Source organism: Alligator sinensis, unplaced genomic scaffold, assembly GCF_000455745.1.
Source record: "Alligator sinensis unplaced genomic scaffold, ASM45574v1 scaffold49_1, whole genome shotgun sequence".
Classification (NCBI taxonomy): domain Eukaryota; kingdom Metazoa; phylum Chordata; order Crocodylia; family Alligatoridae; genus Alligator; species Alligator sinensis.
In genome coordinates, this window is record NW_005841970.1 from 3,272,110 (window position 1) to 3,293,782 (window position 21,673).

Below are 21,673 nucleotides of genomic sequence, written 5' to 3' on the forward strand. Positions count from 1 at the left end.
GATACAGCCACAGGAGGCAGAAGATATGGCATATCTCAACCTCTTTTATCTTTTACTCCTATTTTTTCATTTGTAAAATGTGAGTGTGGAAAGTGAATCTAAATTCCCTCCCATCCTCCAAAACTTGTCAGGTCTTCTAGGAGAATCTTTTTCACCTGATTTCCCCCAACCCACCACATCTATGGGAGGAAAGGAAGGTTTCCCACTCTCTCCATTTTGAAGTCAGACCTTTCTAAGAGAAGGCAAGCTGCTTTTCCTATTGTGCTACAGCAAATTCTGTAAAGTGCTGCTATATCCTTTAAATGTCTACCAACAATTGTTTTATATCAGAAGCTAAAAAGACATCCACTGTCAAAGAAAGTCCAGGGATAGGGAGGTAGTATTTAATCATCAAAATGGAACCAGAATATCAGATAATTTTTGGAAAGTATTAAAGGAAAGCTGCAGCACTATTTTTTGTAATCATCTAGATCGGGAGGCAGCAGCATACACCTTGCAGAGCCAGTGGATCCAGCTTGCAGAGCTTCAGGGCAAGGCCTGTGACCAGGCCTGTGCCTACTCTGGAACCGAGCAGTGGGAAGTTGTACTAATGCTGCTGTTGCTTCTCTCCACCCCTTCCTACCCTCCTCCTCCCCAAAACTACTGTCAGCATAGCTTCCAGCCAGGGAGGACCTGCAACAGGGCCAGGAAACTAGAAGCTGCAGCCACACTGCTACCACTTCTCCCTGACCCCTTTCCTCCTTCTTGTAGTGAGAGCAGCTTCCAGCCAGGGCTGAGAGAAGCAGGTGCCGTGTTGAAGCAGTATCCAGTTCCCCAACTCCAACAGTTCCATTCTGGCCACCTGGCCCACGTTGGACCCAGAGCTTGAAAAAGGCTGCCAATACCTGATCTCAACCTAAGCCAGTTACTTGAAATTGGAGAAAAGACTTCAAAGACACTTTATTTTTATTCCAAATTATACATTCTTCATTATTGCTATGCAGGGCCGTTGTGGGGGAGGGGGGGGGCAAGTCAGGGGGGCCCCACACAGAGCCAGGTGGAGCGGCCGTGGTGACTCTGTGCCGCTGGCTTCACCTCCAGCCGCTTGCTACCCCCCTTCCCCTGCTGCCGCCGCCACCACCAATGGCAGCAGAGGCTTCTTTGCATCCAGGGTGTGCAGGATTGGGGTGGGGGCAGGGCTCCGTGTGGGCTGATTAGCCTCAGGCCCCTGACCCTGCTCAGGTCGGCTCCATTGCTATATAACCCAAATGCCAAATGTAAGTAAAATATACTGAATTTTACCAGAAATCTGAAGCATATAAATGGGAAACATATGCAGCCCCAGCCTAGGAGAATGATTAGCAGGGATCCAGGTTTTCCATTTACCATGAGAAAATGGACAAGAATGCAGTTGTCTCCTTTACCCAACGAAAATGCAGATTTCACATTTTAATGGAGAAGCCCACAGATTTTGCACTTTTGCAAAGAGCTCTCTGCAGGCTGGCAGAGTTTCAGCCTGCAACGGGCTGGGGGGGGGCATGTGCATGTATATGCACATGGCCACCAGGCAGCCTGGAGAGCAGATCATGCAGGTATGTTGTGGGGGGGAATTGAACCCCCCATAGGGTAGGAGGGAATTGGGGAGGACCGAGGCTGCTGCCCAGCCAGCAGGTGCATGGGGCTTGGGGCCCAGGGCTGCAACGCACAGCCACAGGGCACCAGTGGGGAGTGGGATGGGACTGCAGGTGGCTTGGCAGGGGGTGGGGCTGTGGGACCAGCTCCCCACCCCTGTGCACAGTCTGGGGGGAAAGGGGACCCTTGCCCCCCAGATCTGTGGGGGGGGGGTTGGGGCAGCTGTGGGCTCAGGCTCCCTGCCCTGCTGCCCTCCTCTGAGGCTTCTGCAGCCCAGCAGGTGTTACCTGCTGCTACAGGGCAGAGCAGGGCTACACGGGGAAGCTCGCTACCACTGAGAGTCCCACACTGCCCTGCCAAGGTTCTCCCTCTCCACATGGCAGCAGCAGGGGTGGCAGGATGGGGTTGTGCCTCTCAGTGCTGCTGTGTGGGCAGGGGATGCCTTGCCACAGCAGCATGGAGCTTGGAGCAGTGTGAAGCTTCCCCTCACAGCTCTGCTCTGCCCTGTAGTGCCAGGTTACACCTGCTGGGCTGCAGGGGCCCAAGGGCAGGACAGCAGGGTGGGGAGCTTGAGTTCGCATGGGGCAGCCCACACACACCCCCACCCCTGCCCTGTGCACAGATCTGTGGGGCACAGGTCCCCCTTCCTCCTCTGGAGTGTGCACAGCAGTGGGGAGCTGGCCCCCCCACCCGAGCCCACAGCAGGTAGCAAAAGGGGGGAGAAGGGCTTCACGCTCTGCTCTGCTGCAGTGGCCCCCACCTCCTGCAGGTGGCAGCTGAGGCTTGGGTGCTACTGCAGGGTGCAGGGGCCTGTGGACACGGGTCCCTGGCCCCATAGCCCTGCCAGCTGGGAGCCCTCTCCAGCAGAGGGGCCTGTGGGGAGGGGTGGAGATGAGGGGCACAAACAGGGCCAGGGAGCTGTGGAGGGGGTAGTAAGGTCACCAGCAGGGCCGGGGAATTGTGGCTGGGGAGTGAGGGGCCTGGACCTGCTTCCTGTCAGTGAAGGGGGCAGGGGGAGCCCTGATTTTCCATGATAAAAAAACCCAAAATCAAATACCAAAATTTATAGGTATTTAGAATTTATTTCGTTATAGTGATTGAGGCACTAGGAGGCTTCCAAATTATTTCAAAATTGTAAATATATCAAGAAAGCATTGTGTTCAACTGATGCATATATATATGTGTGTGTGTGTGTGTGTGCGCGCGCGTGTGTGCACATGCACACGCACGCACGCACGCACACCAGTTGAACACAATGCTTTCTTGATATATTTACAATATAGTGGCTTTTCATTTTAATCTTGGATTTTGGAGGTTTTATCAGAGAATTTGCATTTTTTTTTTTAATCAGGGAAAACCATGATTCCTGATGATCAGGTAGCATATCGGAATATTCCTGAATTGGAAAGAGAAAGAAATAAGGTTTTCTAGCTTTTCAGTGTGTCATACATTTAAGCACAATCCAGAAGAATCTTCCTTACACCACCCGTTTATTGTCACAACTCAAATGACATCAACAGCAGCTCAACATATGGTGGTTCCTATGAACTCTGTGGCCAATAAATGGGATAGTTTTTATTGTACTCAAGTCAAGGCTTGCTCAGAGTGCAATAATTAAGCTGGCATATTGGATGCTTGACTTGCTGAGTGTGAAAGAAAATAATTTATTCTGGAGGGGGTTTAAGCACCATAGAGAAAAAAAGGAGCTAATCTATAGACACTTGATTAAAGACTCTGTGAATTATGAAAATATTACTATACATTTAGTAAAAGTTATCTGAATGGAAAAATTGTTTTCTGTCTGGAAATAAAGGGACTACACAGTCCAGACTGAAACAATGACCAAACCATTGTTTGCATTACACCCAGATTTGAGAGAGAGAGAGAAACAGAAACATTTGCTTTCTACAAATGATAGAGAGGCTTGCCTTCTATCTAGATTCAGTGGAGCTCAGGAACTGCCTCTTCTTTCTATACGAACAGGGGCAAAAAAGTGCTGGGAAGATAGATAAATTCATGCATGCTCTTCACTGGTTGTAAAATCCTGCAGCTCATACACCCCTTATTCTACACTGTAGAGGATGATCTGTGTGGCATGGCACTGAACTTAAACTTATTTAGGCTTTGCCCTAATATTAAAACTAGCCTTGAATGTTCTAGTTGCTTTTTTTTTTTTTTTTTTTTTTTTTTTTTTTTTAAAGGAATGCCACAGATCTAAGAATGAACCATGTGGCCAATATTAATTAATGGGATTTTTTGTTTGTTATAAGAAAAGTGCTTATATATTCCCATCAAAAAAGTGTGCAAAATCCCTGAATGCTGCAGGCTGAAATCTATTGTTGCTGTATCAGAGGATTATCTGGTTCCCAACAGATATCAATCAACGGCTGAAAAGCAAGTTGTTAAAGGAAAAAATATGATAAACAGAAAATCCATTATGGAAACATAATTCTACAACATTTTGACTTATGCCTTTCACAGATAGTCATCATGCTGTGGGTATATAATGATTTTTTAAAAAATGAGTTTTTCTTGCTAATAACAGAAGTTTCTGAGAGGCACAGTATGAACACAGAAATATGTTTTACAGAGTACTGTGCTAGGAAGGTTTAGGGAATAGAAAAGGTGTTAAATTAAGACTAATTGATATGCTGAGAGGCATTTTCTAGGTAATACTAATTTTAAAGTCTTTTCCTGTGTTGAGGTATTTAGGGCGCCTTTTTATGTTCACTTTACTGGGAATGTTTTGGGATACGGATACTCTTAAGGCAGAAATGACACAAAACTCCATTATTTTTAAGAGTCAAGAGAAACTAAGCAAAATCTATAGCTTTGTCAGTTTTGCATCATCTCCAGGGAGTATCTTACAAATTATGTTCTGGGATAGGGAATGGGAGGGAACTGAAAGAAACCCAGTGTGATTAAGGATAACCAGCATGTGTTCAGGCCATGGAGGTCACGCATAACTAACCTGCTGGAGTTCTTTGAAGATATATCTGCTATGATAGATAAGGGAAATTCCAGAAAACTAGTTTACTCAGATTTTCAGAAAGCATTTTACAAACTTCTACATCAAAGGAGAAATGGCCAAGGCACAGAATCATACAGAATATTAGGTAAGAGTGCTGGATAGAAACCTAATTTCAAAAAGTAGTGACAGCGAATTTTTAGAGGTTCTGAAGTTTTGTTTAAACCTGAAATATTTCAAATCCTTACTCAAAGATTGTCCTTTTTTTATTTTCCTTTAGAGGAAAAATAATGAGCCATTCACCCAAATTAAATAGCTGATGTAGAGACTGGAGTCAATGGACCTTTTTTCTTCCCATTCTTGCAAAGAAGAGGGTAGATCAGATAGTTTCATCAAGGTGGCATATGGAGAGTGGGAATATGGATTTGCCTCTGATTCCATTGGTATTCATGTTTTTATTATGCTAGGCAAGTGTAAATGTAAAGAAAAAGTTTCACTTTGTAACAAAATCCCATCTGCAAGCTAGCTGCAGTTTCACATGGTTTTGTTACCCAGGCTTCATACTGCCCTACTGTAGAGATCATGTTCAGAGTTAGTATCACATACTAACTGCTAGCCTCTCTGCGGGGGTGGTCACTGAGGAAGATATTGTTGTAGATGATGTATTGCTCCTGTCACCACTTGTGTTGGGAAAGATGTCTCAGAAAACATTAATGCCTCCCACTTCATCAGTTAAAATTGCTTATAGCCCTCTGTATCTGGGTTTCTATTATCAACAAGGGGACTTTTTTTTAAATTCCAGAAGAAAGTTTAGTATAAACTTTGCTTTTTCCATCATTTGCCGTTTTTCATCAACTGAGTGAAAGGGTGATTTATGGGCCTAAATAAAGTCTGAGTTTACCTACATTATCCTTTTCTGGTGTCTGGCCATTGTGCCTGAATTCTGGTATAACGACAACAATAATAATGCTCCAGCGCTGAATTAATACACAGGAATTGCATGATGTTAGGGTTATTATATATTTACAAAAGAAATACAAATACTAATAATGCACAATAATTCTTATAACATCATCTGTACTGTCACTATAATTCAAATATAATCAATTAATATTCAAGCAGTCTGGCTAGAGACATTAGCTTCCTGGCTGGTGACTATATAGTAGCCAGAACTACTTTCACCTCTTCACAGTATCAGAAAATATGAAATAAAGCTTATCTAGATTGTTTGGCCAATTTACTATACCTGCAGTACTGTTCTTTTATACATTCTTGCCCTAAAATTACCTTTATTTACTAAATCCCCACTCTCATCCCCTTATTATTTACCCAGTCCAATTTCTCTCCCATTTGAAGCCCCAAATGATCCTTATTTTTACATCCTTTACACTTTAGTCCCCTCCCCATTCTCCCTACCCTCATTATTTAACCAGACCAATTTACCCTGTAAATTTACAGAACCATTTGGATTTACCAATCCAAATGGTACACACACACACACACACACACACACACACACACACACACACACACACACACCTCATTGGATTTACAGAACCATTTGGATCCCTGGTTTAGCCTCGAGGCCCCTCTCCATATCTTTTCTAAATTTGCATCCATCTAATTGATTTTTCACTTGAAGCACCAGGAAATTTAGACAAGTGTACTACTAATTTTAATCCAGAAAACAAGTATGCTCCAGGCATTGAATGTTTTGAAAACACTGACCTACAAGGACAGTTGCCTTTGTTTTCTGCTGTAGGAAGGAGTGGACTATCTGCTTTAAATATTCTGCTGGATCTCCCTCCTCCACACCTTCTGGGAGTCCTCTTATTCTAATTTTATAAAACATCACGAGAGAAGAAATATCAAATAATTTCAGTTTTCTCTGCAAGCTCTTTTTCTTTACAATCATCTTAATTTTATTTTGCAACTTTATTGCTGATTGCAGATTTCCCTCCAACTTTATTTCCAAGAATCTGACCCTGTCCCCAATTTCTTTTCTCTGCTTTGATTTTATTAAGCTGTGCCTGCCTCCACAATGTCAGAAATCAGAGCTTTAAAATCCTTTAAGTTAAAGTCCTTTCTGGTTAAAGTTGCTGTTTTGTCTTTTTTTCTTCTCTGTTTTCTGCCTGTTCTGTTTCCCCATGCAGCATCCATCTTTGATTCTGCAGACCTTATGAGCTGTTCTGAATGAAGATCTTCAGGAGTTCCCTCTGTAGAGGCAGCTTTTCAAATTGGTCCTCTTAAGTGGGGGACATATTCTACAAACAAGAGAAATGTTTTTCGGGAGTCAAGGGGGCCAGGGATCAACAATGTTTGCTGATTGTGCCATGTATCCCATGCAGGCCTAGCTTCAGGCAGCCAGCTTCTCTGGAGATGTCATGTGACCCCCTAATATTCACAGCTCAACTCACAGAAATATCAGGGAAAATGAATACATACATTCTTCTCTCCCTTATACATTTCTTTCTACATGCCCTCATACTCATAGTTCTTCCACATCTACAAGATGTTCACCCTCCTCAGTATTTCCATCTCAATAAAGGGAAAAAAGTTTCATAAACCTATTCACAGGAGGAAAATATATCAGCTTACTTTATTCTACTTGTTACTGAAGCTGAAAAAGCTCCAACCCAAATAACTGTGTGAAACATGCACATGCTTACATACGCACATGTGCTTATGCATACATGCATACACATACTCCTTGCCTTACATTTTCTGACCCCTAAGTTTCCTATGCATCAGATGTCATTCACACATCTTCTATAGAGTAACATCTTCATTGCTGGGCTCTCATACTTCAGAGGAAGATCCCTTCTCACTCCATTCACAGACATTTGAAAGTTGGGCTTACCCATCATAAAAAGTATAAAGTACACTTGCCAATTATTTAATCTGAATTCCGAGACTCATTCCTCCAACAAGGGGAATTGGAAGGAGGAATATCTCTATAGACAATTTGGTGGGAAGACATTAACCTTTCCCTTATGCACTTAAAAATTCAACCAAAAAATCCACAAACAAGTATCTTATGCTGCAAAACTGGTGATGCAAGTCCTTAGGCCTAGACTCACAGCAAGCTACTGCTATATTGGGAGGGCTTCCTAGATCAGGTGTGTCCAACTACACAAAAACTGAGCCTTATTCTAAAAAGTCAAGGTACCACAGTTGATACAGAAGCAATATCTTTAAGCTCATCCACAGCTTGTCTCCTATTCTGCTCTCACAGGGAGTTTCTCTGGGTGCGAAGCAGACAGTAGAGCAGCCATGGCTACTGTCCTGCTACTCCAGGAAGTGCCTATCTATTCTTTGCCGGCCACTATGAGCAATTTAATTAGAAGCTATAAGAACTGCCCCTGAGGCAGGCAGTGTTATTTACCTGTCTCCGGTAGGGACTGGCTTGATTCAAGCACCTAAGTTTTAAGGCACAAGGCACAGTTCATGGAGCATACTGTTAATTCAAATCCAACAGATTTTTTTGAAACCCGGTTTCCTTAAAAGGTATACTTTAGATTCTGAAGGCCTACAAGTGGCTCCTAGCCCACAAGCTGCCTGCATTTCTGGAGTGTCTGGAATCCCAACTGGAGGTGACTTGGTAGCCTCTGAACTCACCACTTGCTGCTGCCAGTGATACGTATGGCATCACTGTGACCACCACAATGTAATGGAAAAAATAGGAATACCCAGTACCATAGGAAGGGGGAGGGGGGCAACTGCCCCGGGCACCAAAGCAAAGGGGTACCAACAAGTGCTGCCCAGCCAGGGTTGGGTGTAATACAGAGCCGTGAGCGGCTCATTTGTGGGGGTGCAGGGATGGGGCAGGGAGGCTTGCACCGCTGTGTGCATTCCTGGGCAAGTATTGGGGTGGGGGGGTGCCTCCTGGATCTGTGCACAGAGCGAGGGCAGGCTGCTACAGTGGGCTTGCCCCAGGTACCAAATGTCTTTGCTACGGTACTGGAAATACCCACTCTGATGTTCCAGGATGAGAAAAATGGTTTCCATTCCCAAAAACAGAAAAGTTACTATGAATAAAATCACTAAATCCTTTGCAAATGAAATCCGTCAAGATAGGTTGTTGCCTACGAAAGCTGAAGCCTCTCTGAACCAGTTAGCCTCTAAAGTGCCATTGTGCTCTATTTTCCACCAAGTGCAATTTGAAAGAAGACAGAAACAGGACTTTCAATTGCCCAGAATCCTGAGAGGAGCATGACAAAACCAAGTACATTTTAAAAATACCTTCTTTGTTTCGAGCCCCTACCAAAACACAGGAGGACTCTTTCATTTAATGTACACTATCATAAATACCATGGCATAAAAAGAAATATGGGGGTTCTTTCATAGAAGAAAAACAAGTCCCCTATGTATGTTAGATGTTTTTAAAGGTATACTTTCACTGTATTTAGCAATTCCTCATCAGTCCCTATGTACATGTATTAGGAGTTAAAGGACAAAATACTTTCCCAGTCTAGATCTGCAGCTGAATTAGCTTATGAATCATCTTACTGATATGCCACAGAAACCCACAGAGAGCAAAATTACAGAACTGTCAAACTCTTTTGATGATTAGTACTCTGAGGAAACTCTAAATTGTTAGATCACATCCCTGGTGGTCCTGCTACAGGAAATTTTCATATAAAGAAAGCCTTTTTTTAAAAAGAGTTATTCCCGGAATTCTTTAGGGACTTGTCCTTATAACTTCAGTCACTATATACTTCTTGTTTCTGTGAACACGTTATATCCTTTTCTCAAAGTCATTTTAACATAGTGTGCATGGGTATGTATGTGTTTGTGCATGTATAGTTTTATACATACATTATATATACACTCATGTGCATATATGTGAACTATGTTGACCTTGAAATATTTAGTAGTTCTAAATATTAATACCAGTATTAATGCTAGTAATTAATGCACACACTAAATACAGCTACTCCTTGCTTAATGTTGTAGTTACGTTCTTGAGAAATGCAACCAAGGGAAATGATGTTAAGCAAATCCAATTACATCACAGTAGCTACCTACTAGCAGGCGGCGGCCAAACAACGTTATAACCGAATACTGCGTGATTTTAAATGAGTATGTTCTCGAATAGATCAGCAACGTAATAAGGAAACAACATTAACCAGGACAATGTTAAGTGAGGAGTACCTATAGTACATAGACTATATGCATGTATGTGTGTATATGTAACCTATGTATTATATAGTATGCACTATATACTAAAACTACACTGTATGTATTATATAAGTATAATGCATGCAAGTATATACTAAATATACTACATACAAGTGAACAGGGATTAGCTTCTATGACTAACCATAAAAAGCCCATCATGTTTAATATATATTAACATGGCTATATTTGTATCATAAAATAACATACAACATGAGTATGATTTGCAGTGCAGAAGGGAAGGCATAGCTCTCTCCTTGCCTGACCTGCTTACAGAAAGCAGGGAGGATGCTCCCTTAGAAAGCATTAAATTACATGAGCGGCTGGACACAGCTCAAATGGCTAGGCTCCAGTCTCCTTTAAAAAGATACTAGCATATGTTTTCTAGCAAATTGGGTCAAATGCAGAAAGTGATACACCGAATAATCACAAAGGAGAGACAGCCAATATGCAGCAGGGGTTACTGCACCTCAGGTAACTTGCGGGAGCAGATGCAGGAGGAAATAAACTGGGGGTAATTACCAAATCTACTCTCCTTTGGGCTTTCATCCCAAGAAAGACAAGGGGGAGGAAGGAGGGAAAAAGATTCTGTGTGGATTACAGAAAGTGAAAAGCTGTCACCATTTCTGAGGCTTACCCTAGCAGTAAAATAGATGATTTGCTGGATCCCCTCAGCAAAGCACAAGATCTTAAAGAGATACTGGCAGATCCCTTTGGATAAGGATATCCAAAGAAAGTCCACTTTAATCATGGACATGGGACTGTATGAGTTTCAAGTTTTCCCATTTGGGCTCATAGATGCAGGGGCCACTTGCCCAATCAACCCAGTGCTGTCCAGCACAAGCTTACATCGACAACATCTCTATCTACTGTGACCACTGAGAAGAGCATGAGTCGCATGGAAACTGTATTGAAGAGACTTGGAGAAGCGGGTCTAGCTGTTAAAGTGCCTGCATGTAAAATGGGTGCAGCCAAAGTACAATACATGGGTCACCAGCCAGGGGGATGGCAAATATTCCCCGAGGCCAGTAATACTCCCCAGCCTTATGGAAAATGGTGTCCTGGGTAAACTTGTATTTTGGTGCCCGCCCACCCCAGCATCAAGTCAGTGGCACTGCAGACAGAGGCAGGTGGGCAGGGGCATTGGGCATAGTGTTGTGGGGAAGTGGAGCAGCATGGTGCACAAGACAGGTGAGCGGGCAGGCACCACTGCTGCTGTGCAGGAGCAAGGTGGGTGGACTGGAGCAGGCGCCACCCTGCCTTTACATGCCAAGCCTGGCTCCTCCTGAGCAGTGGCTAGAGATGGAGGGCAGGCAGGGCTGGGCACCATTCTTCCTGTCTGAGGTGGGGATCAGCTGGGGTGGGGCAGGCCAGGGGGAGAGTGCTGCTGTGAGCATGGGTTGCTCACATGTATGTGTGTGCATATGCATGCTGCTCCCCTGAGCATAGTACCCTGGGCAGGTGCCCACATGACCCAGGCTGTGCCCGAGTCTATGAAAGGACAGGCCATTAGGAATTGGCCTGTACCTTAAAAAAATCAAGTCCAGTCCTTCAGGGGGCTTGCAGTTTTTACAGGAGATCTATGAAGGGGTTCCATTAAATTGTTGCTCCTATGAAAGAAACACAAACCAGACAAGGTGGTTTTGACAGAGGCCTGTCAGAAGGGCTTCAACCAGGTGAAGAGGTCCTGTCCAAAGGATCTATTTGGGTTGATCCAGATAAGACCTTTGACCCATGTGCTGATGCATCAGAGCAGGCCTGGGAGCAGTATTAACACAGGTAGGGGATGGGGACAAGAACCATCCTATTGCCTAAAATAAAAAAAGACAACTCTTTGTGAACAGAAGTGTTCATTGACAGAAAAAGGAATGCTTTGCCATAAACTTGGCTATTAGACAGCTGAAGCACTATTTCTTCAGATGCAGTTACAGAGTTTTGACAGACCATTTCCCCCTGGTTAGGCTCCACAAGACGACAGGGACCAATGCTAGAGTATTGAGATGAAGTTTGGTGCTTCAAGAATTTGATATTGAAATTATCCATATAAAACATAAAGAATATAGTAGTTCATGCATTATCCCCCTTATCCAAGGATGGGAAGTTGGATTTATCTTTTCTGAGTGCATAATCAGATTCAGTGATTCTTCTATAAGGAAAAAATTCCCTCTGCCGAGAACTGGCTATACCTGTGCAAGATGGGTAACGCTAAGGTGCCACAGGACAAGGAGGTGGACCCTTGCACATCTCAGCTGGTTCTTGGAGGCCAAGCAGCATACAGCACAAAGAGGTTTGGGGCAGAAAGGTAACCCAGTGTGAGGACACCTTGGGAGTGTTTCTAGTGGACATCCAACATCATTCAGAACCAGGGTGCGTCACAATGGTCAAAAAACAACCCATAAGCTGTAGATTTGTTTTATGCTGATAAACAGAATCAAAATGATCACAATCAGATTTTTTTTTTTTTAAGTTTTATGGCAGAAATCCTTTCTTCCTGCACTCACAAAAGGCCATGGAACATAATGCTTCTCCTACCAAGACTGTTAAGTAATATTGTTGATTGTAAGTTTCCTTGCTGAGCAAAACAAATCTTTATCAAACCTGATGAAAGACATGCAGTTCAGAATAATGACTACATTTATCATCATCTTTTCTTTAGAAATGTCCTCTTTTTGCTTGGCTTGGCCCATTTTATCTAAAGCCTCCCATGGCTGCTTATTTTCAATCACTTTAAACCACCATTCTTCCCTCGATAGCACCCCAATTCTCTGTTCTATAGCACTCCGATTTATAGTCCAAGTACTACATAGCTGGGGAGACACACACACACACAAAAAGAGAGAGACAAAGTTCTTGAATTCACCAGGATTTTGCCTGAAGTAAAATGGCTTGCAGTCAGGTTATGCAAAAGGATCACATTCCTTATGTAAAAAGCCATATACATCAGTGCTGCTACAACCTATTTTGAGAAAGGTCCGACTAAACTGACAGACAACCATAATGGGTTGTCGATATCTCCCCCAGATTTCCTAGCAAGGCTGACACACAAAAATAAAATATCCCTAAAAGTTAATTTTGGTTGCATACTGAAGTGGCAAGCCAGAGCCTACTAGGGAGTAGGGAAAAGAGCCACCAAACACAAAAAGTGCAGACCAAAAGCCTGATTCATCATTGACTTGCATCACAAGTAATTTGGAAAAGCGGGACAACTGAATGTAAGTTTATGTGAGGAGTAAATTCTGCATTAGAAGGATTTTTACCCAGGTAGAAAAGAGTATGGTATAAGAGTATAGAGAAATGGGATATCAATGCTATTATTTGAGGAATTCCCAGTCATTGAGAGCACCAGAGGAGGTGGACATATGTGCTGCAAACAGTTTGAGGCTCCTACGCAGCTCTGTGGTCCACACTGCCCTAAGTGTTTCTTGTCTTGTATTTTGCTGGCCATATGAGCTCTCTGCCTCATCTCACCTAAGCTTCCACTACTTCCAAACCTACGTGAAAATTTGAGGAGCCTCGCCCTATGCATTTCAACAACACTTATGTCAGTACTTTAGTGACTTAACTTAGTTTAATTCAACAAGCAAGGAAGTAAAAGACATTTTCATTAAACTGTATTTAGTAAACAAGATTATCGTACTTACTTTAAAACAAATAAAATGAAAAATTAGGATGATTACTAAACCACGTCATTGTATTGTTCCATAAATTGTTATTGGTTCTTGAAGCAAAGGAAAAAAATATTTTTTTTCTTTTAGAATGCAAATAAAAGAAACTACTGTGATTTGAATGAAGACATTATTATTTAAAATCAATATTAGCAATTTTACTCGTGACTTGAATTAGCTCTTTATTATATTGCTGTAAATCTAGAGTGACTCAGCTTCATTGGGGTTACTCCAGATTTAGACTTGTGTAACAGATCTGAGTCACCCCTTCTTTGATTGAAAGGTTGTTTGCATATTACTATATTGTGCTGTAGTTGTTCCATATCTGTCTTGGCAGAAAGGTTTAAAACAGCTGCTAACAAAATCAAATTAAGTGTTTATATAGATAGGCAGAGATAATCGCTTTCTATTTCAACCTCTAATACACTATGTTTATTGTCAAGATCGGAGGTACATTTCAATCAGTAGATGACACCAAGTGGATGTAAAAGCTTTGAGTATAATCGTCATTCTACACCATTCTCTTGCTTTGCCTAAACAGTGTAAGTTTTTATTTTTTTTTAGATCTACTCTTAACGAAAGAAACTGTAGAACATGATTTCCCATATGAATTATCACGTTTCCTGTGATTAAATTTTGGCTAGTTATTATGTTATCCTTTTCTTTTGACAAGTACAATTACAGTTGGCATGTGCACCCAAATTGTATTTCATTTTTCTCAAGCAGTAGCTCATTATAGGATGGGTAAAGTCTCTGGTAAGAAGACATAAAAGAAATACTGTACAGATTATGGCTTGCTATTGGTACCTAGCAATTAAAAAATGTAAAACAGGTGTCACTATTTCAATATAAAATTAAAAGAAAACAAGAAAGCCTAAGGTAGGAAGAACACTTTACAGCTAGACAAAGGATACTTCCCAATACCTAGCCCAAGTATCTGGACTGGGCATTTGAAGTATAGATAAGACCTCTCTCTCAGGGCTTTGAGATATTCAACCATTATTGCTGGGCTAATCCACTAATATAAACAAACTCCCCAACCTGAACTCATGCAGTGCATCAATGCACGGAAAACACTGTAAAAACTGATCTCTACTCTATGGCCAAGAACCTAGAGAGTGAACTGATCCTATTTCCAAGGCACTCCTGAATATCAGAGGCAAGAATTCTCTACAATCATTATGGAATTGAGTCATTTTGCAGCAAATATTATATTCAGCATTTTTAGTTCTTTTGGAGTGACTCCAATGGTTCCAATAGCTAATTTGCACACGTGCATACAATATGCACTCTCCTTTCCTGTGCATTCCCTAAATGTAAGCCAATCTTCTTGAAAACTAGTTTAATAAAGTGTATAGTACCAACTACAAATTCAAAGGATCTTCTGGTGAGCTGAAGATGTTGCAATCCTCTAGTGATGATATGGGATCCTGGTTTTCTTTCACAAAGTCTCTGATAAAACCACCCAAATCTGCGATTGAAATGAAATGCCACTATATATAGATAGAGAGCTATAAATTGAACACAAAATTTTACTGATATATTTACAATTTTCTAGCCATTTGGAAGTGTCCCAGTGACTCAATCATTATTAAAAAAATAAATTCTAAATACCTATAGATTTTGGTATTGAATTTTGTTTGTTTGTTTTTTTATCATGGAAAAATCAGAGCTTCCCCTTAGTTCACAGAACACAGGTCCAAACCCCTGACTCCCAAGCCCTCCAGGCCTGCTAGTGCTCCTCACTCCACCACACACCTCCCCAGCGCCTGCTGGCACCCCTCACCCACCTCCGCAGCCCTCCTAGCCCTGCTAGGGCTCCTTGCCCCCTACCTCCAACCCCCTGCCACCCAAACCCTGCCTGAGGGGGCCTCAAGCTGCCAGGGCTATGGGGCCAAGGACCTGGGCTCACAGCCCCCTGACCCCTGCAGAAGCACCCAAACCCCAGCTGCCACCTGTGGGAGGCAGCAGTGGCTGCTGCAGCATAATTGAGTATGGGGCCCGGCTCCCCCTCTCCTTTGGCCAGCACGCTCAGAGTAAAGCCCATGTTGGGGGAGGGTGTAGGCTGCCCACTGCAGGCTCATCTGGGGGGGGTATCTCCCCCACTGCACATACTCCAGGGGGGACTTGTGACCCCTCCAGATGTGTGTGTGGGGCAGGGATGAGCTGCCTGCCATAGGCTCAGGCTCCCTGCCCTGCTGCCCTCCCCAAGAGCCTCTGCATCCCGGCAGGCAGGACTTAGCACAGCAGGGCAGAACAGGTCTCACTGCTGTGAGCTCCACATCACCCTTGCTAGGCATCCCCTGCCCACCCCACAGCATCGAAAGGTACAACTCCACACTGCCATCCCTGGTGCTTCTAGATGAGCAGGGGGTGCCTCACCAGGGTAACGTGGAGCTCGTAATGGCAAGGAGCTTCCCTCTCCAGCCCCTCTCTGCCCTGTCATGCCTGGTCCCACTCACTGAGCTGCTGAGACCCCAGGAGAGGACAGCAAGGAGGGGAGCCCAAACCTGCAGCAGGTAGCCCACCGCTACCCTGCGCACAGATCTGTGGGCACAGTTCCCTCCTGGCCCCCCAGGAGTATGAGCAGTGTCTGACAGCCACTCCTTCCTATCCCCCACATGAGCCACCCATGGCCCTGTCCCGTTTCCTCCTTGGGCCCTGTGGCCACACATTGTGCCCCTGGGCCCCAAGCCCCAGGCACTGCCCAGCTGGGCAGCAGCTCCAGCCATGCCCAACTCACTCCCACCCTATGGGGGGCCTCAATCTCACCTGCCCCCCAGACTTACTGCGGGAGCTGCTCTCCAGGCTGTCTGGTGGCCATGTGTATACACATGCACATGGTGCCCCCTGCCTGACTGCCCTCTTCCCGCTCTCCCCAGCCCCTTGCAGGTTGGAACTCTGCCAGCCTGCAGAGAGCTCTTTGTAAAAGTACAAAATCCATGCGTTTCTCAATTAAAATGAGAAATCTGTGTTTTTCTTTTGTAAAAGGAGAAATCCACATTTTTATCCATTTTCCATGGGAAATGGGAAACCCAGATCCCTGGTGGTGACAGTGCTTCTGTGCCTCAGAGGGTCTCCTTGGAGTCTAAGTGATATAAGGTTAATGACAGTAGCAGGAGAAATACAGCCATGTATGGGACTGATTCTTGCAGCCACAGAGAGGTTAATTTGTAGCACCTGTTCTAGCCAGGGTTTATCTCATACTTCCCCGGGCCCAGTTCCAGGAAGAAATGTGTGTAAGGGGGAAAGACAGAGTTTCTGACCTTGGGCAGAGGGCAACTTGTGTGTTGCACTTGGAACGGGGGCATCATGTGAAAACTGTTCAAAGAAGGGGAGGAGGAAGGGTTGTGAGCAGTGAAGTAAAATAAAAAATGTTGAAAAGGACTTCAAGAGATTATTGGGTTCAATCTCCCTCTCTAGACAGCAGAGGCATAGCAACACAGCTGGATGCCTGGGACAGCCACTGCACACAGGGCAGCTTCCATTGCTGCTGGAGCTACTTCCCTCAGCCCTGCCCAAAGGTCAGCAGCTGGAATGGTTGCTCTAGCTGCCCTACTCTAGTTACACCATTTCTAGGTGGGATCTTTTCTGTCTAAACCATCCCAGACAAAAATTTCTATCTAACCTAAAGAGGGCATAAGTGCATGAAGAAAAGATTTCTAAGCAAATGGGGAGGCGAGAAAAAAATCCAACAAGATAAAGGTTGGAGAAGCCCAAGCTAGGAGATGGATCATCAAGGACCCTGGAGTTCACTGGAAGTAAGTATATGGGCAAACTGGCGTGGGAGAGAGTGGAGAGAATAGAAAGAGACAGGTGGATTTGAGAGGAAGAAGGCTGGAACTAGGAGCGAAATTTAAAGAGAAGTGTCCCATTTTTCCACACTGAAAACGATAAATGTGGGAAAAAGGCACTTTTCCTTTTTCAACTTCCTGTGTAGACCCCACCAAAACATTTCCCCATGACCATCCTCTTCACTTCCAAGTACACTGGATCCCCCATCATTTCAAATATGGGCGGCCTTTAATAATAAGCAAGTGAGAAGTGGTGACTTTCACTACATACAGCCCTGACCATAGCTGGAAGCTTTATTAATAACGGCCATTTCAAAGGAAATTAAAGCATAAAAAAAAAATGTACAAAAATTATGCCCATTAATTAAACAATAGGTTTCAATCTAATTAGTCATCATTTAGGAACACAGCTAAAAATCACCTATGCATCTTCAGGATCATTCCCTGCCAGGAAATAAGTTTTACCATTGATTTCTATGGTCCCCTCTATGCATTACATGTATTATGCAATTAACTGTTTAATTGTGCAATTAATTTAGATCAGCTCCATGTGCAAAGTAACTATCATGTCATAAAAAGCTCCATCCAGCTATAAAGTTAAAGCTGGAAAATGTGCAGCTATCCAGCTTTAATTTGCACATATAGCAGAATCTCTCCAGGAGCCCCATGAGCTGATGGGGGTCCCCAAAGCAGGGGTGGCACCATGTGCAGCCAGGACTGGGTGTTCTGCCGCTGAGGTGACTCTCAGCCCAGGCAGCAACCTGCAGCTGTTGACCCTCAGTCCCAGCAGCTATGGGGCACTGCCAGAGATGCAAATCTCGTTAGCTATAGGGCTTCCAGCTTCTGGAGCTTGCTATTTGCTGGGGCATGGGAAGCTCAGGACCTCAATCCTGGGCTCCCCTTTTACCAGCAGTAAAGCATGATAGGATCTAATGCTGGATTCCACAATCATGCCTCCTGCCATGCTCTTAGAATCTGTCTTTAATTTCTTCTCCAAATTCTGCTCACCACATGCACTATTTGAGACCGGGGCCTTTTTAAAAAGCTACACAAAAAGATAAGCATGCCTGTACAGTACAGTGTTGACACAGTCTAAACACTTAAAAAATGCATTGCAAATCCTAAAGTAATTGGTACTACTTCTCAGGCCTAGCACTTCATTGTGTATCATAAGCAATAATTTTTGTACCAGAAAATGTATAAAACAGAACCATCCATATTGCCAGAGCTGGTAATTATACAAATTACAAGCTGTAATGCATAAGGGTAAGCTGGTTTTCAAAAAATGTTGTGATTTTAAAGTTTCTTCAGAATTTGGCCAACTTTTTTTTCTTCCTTGACAGATTCTGACTTCTACATAAATCTAGTCAAGCGGCATTTTAAGCCTTCTCTTTTCCAGAGGTAACTACCTGTTATGAATACAGAACAAAATGTATATTTGCTGTATTCACAGTATTTTAACACTTTTCTGCCACCATTGCTGCTGAAGCAGTACCATTAAAACAACATATTTAAAATTTTAGAAAGTGAAGTAATCTCTGCTTTATCTGTAGCCATAAGCCTCGATAGGACATTGTTACACAGAGGGCAAAAACTGCAATGCCTTTGGCTCCATAAACGGAGTTAGAATTGTTTTTTTTAATATTTGGAGAATTGACTGAACTAGGAAAAATCACTGGGGAACTAAAATGCCAGAAAACAAGGTTTATAAAAAGGATAGTCAAAATAATGCAGCAGGAAGGATAGTAATATTGGTAAGGAATGATATATTGTGGGGCATATAAAGAAATGATTTATGTATTTGGGTTGGAACAGAAGAAGTCTGGATAGAAATAAAACAAAAGCAGGCTGGTACTTCTTGAATGTTGCTGTATATACATGAGACATCAAGGACTATCTGAAATCTTACTAAGAAAGCCAAAATTATTACCACAAAAGATTTTAATTATCCAGATATTGATTCGGATAACAATTGTATCAAGTCTGGGGAAGGGAATATGTTTCTCAAGAAAGTTATTTGCAGATAGAAAACTCAAATCTTGCTACCACTTCAAATCAGAAGGGCTTTCATCCTTAGCTTAAAAGCAAGCAGAACTAAACCCAGTTTTTACTGAACAGGTTCATAGATTCATAGATGTTAGGGTCGGAAGGGACCTCAATAGATCATTGAGTCCGACCCCCTGCATAGGCAAGAAAGAGTGCTGGGTCTAGATGGCCCCAGCTAGATGCATATCCAACCTCCTCTTGAAGACCCCCAGGGTAGGGGAGAGCACCACCTCCCTTGGGAGCCCGTTCCAGACCTTGGCCACTCGAACTGTGAAGAAGTTTTTCCTAATGTCCAGTCTAAATCTGCTCTCTGCTAGCTTACGGCCATTATTTCTTGTGACCCCCGGGGACGCCTTGGTGAATAAAACCTCACCAATTCCCTTCTGTGCCCCCGTGATGAACTTACAGGCAGCCACAAGGTCGCTATTCAACCTTCTCTTGTGGAGGCTGAAAAGGTCCAGGTTCTCTAGTCTCTCCTTGTAGGGCTTGGCCTGCAAGCCCTTAACCATACGAGTGGCCCTTCTCTGGACCCTCTCCAGGTTATCCGCATCCCTCTTGAAGTGCGGTGCCCAGAATTGCATGCAGTACTCCAACTGTGGTCTGACCAGCGCCCGATAGAGGGGAAGTATCACCTCTTTGGATCTATTCGTCATGCATATGTATATGCATATGCATATGTTTTATATGGTCATTAGGCTATCTAGAAACCCATCCAGTGAAATAGATCGGAGCGACACAACAGTTTTGAAACCAGAAAAAACACCTAGCTATAATATCATCACATCATTTGGTATAAAACACTGAAACACTCATCAGAATAGGTACCAAAGCAAGAAAAACATCATTTTATTTGAATAGAGGTATGTAAAATGCTGTACAGCAATGTTAGGAATACTGTATTGTAAGGGGAATCAGGCAAAGAAAAATATGAAAGAAATTGACCACTGGAACTCATCCTAGCTAAACCTAAAAGAGAACGGGACAAAAGAGATTAATGTCAAATATGTTTGTAAAAAGTAAAAGCAATAAGCAGGATTTTTTTTTTTTAATTATCAGTTAAGGGTAAGGAAGATTTGGGTATTTAGAAAACAAATCAGAAGCAAGTTAAGGAACAATTAAGCAAGAGGAACACATTGTTATGTGACATGGAGAGGATCAAGCAATAAAACAAGAACCTTTCATCTGTATACCCCTGAAAATTCCTAGTTTACAGTGTGCATGTATACATCAACAGAATGTAAAAAGTAACCAAACATAACCCTATCAATCCCAAAGCATCCCATAAGTATTCTGGCCTGAATTTGGATCTATGTATGCATCAGAAATGGGCTGTCTTTCTTAGAGAATGTAGAGAAGAGGAGGAAAAAATATACCATTTTTCTCCTTTATTCGTACTCTCCAAACACTGAGTCATTTCACTGTTGCCTTTAAAAGATCTCATTCATTACTGTATTGAAATATGGTTGGCACTAATCAAACTATGTTTATTTTGAGGGACCATCCAAACCAGAACCCCAGGCTGAATTTGAGAGAAGTTTGGATATGGCCCAGAATTTTGCTAAGAGGACTGTCTTCAAATTATTTATTCATTTTAGAAGAGCATTCTTGATTTCCATCATAAGACTCATTCAGTTTAACTAGCCCTGTTATCTTTTTAGTTTAGCATTGTTTTTCTGTCATCTTACTGATGTAAGAAATAAAGCAATGCCTTTCTGGGCTGCTTCTTCCCCTCAGGCTGGAGACAAATACCTCTTCTAGGTCTTTTGGAAAGTATTCTAACACATTTTGCCATTAGTGTTGGGAAGGGGTCTTCTCAGAGAAGAACAGCATAAATCCGAATCCCTAAAACAAATGGATTCTGGGGCACTTACTGAAGCATGAAGAACTATATAGGCTCTATTCTTGTCACTGAATCTTGGCCTCTCAGCCCCCTGGTTAAAACAATGCACTTTTTAGGAGGTCTTCTATGTGGTAAAAAATTACATTAAAAAGATGTAAAAAAAATATATTTCACATCTATATAACATATGCAAGAAGCAAGCATAACTAACTAGACCATGTGTCACATCTGTGAACATGTCTGCTGTACGTAAGAGGAAACAGAAACTGGTAAGTCAGTGAGTCTAAGGCCACACAAACAATGAATGACAGAATTATGGACAGAAACAGTTTCATAGTTCGTAGGGTCGGAAGGGACCTGAGCAGATCATCAAGTCTGACCCCCTGCCATGGCAGGAAAGAATGCTGGGGTCAAACAACCCTGGCAAGGTGTTCATCTAGCCTCCTTTTAAAGTCCCCCAGGTAGGAGCTAGCACCACTTCTCTTGGAAGTTGGTTCCAGGTCCTAGCCGCCCTGACAGTGAAATAGCATCTCCTGATATCTAGCCTGAATCTACCCTCTGCCAGCTTGCG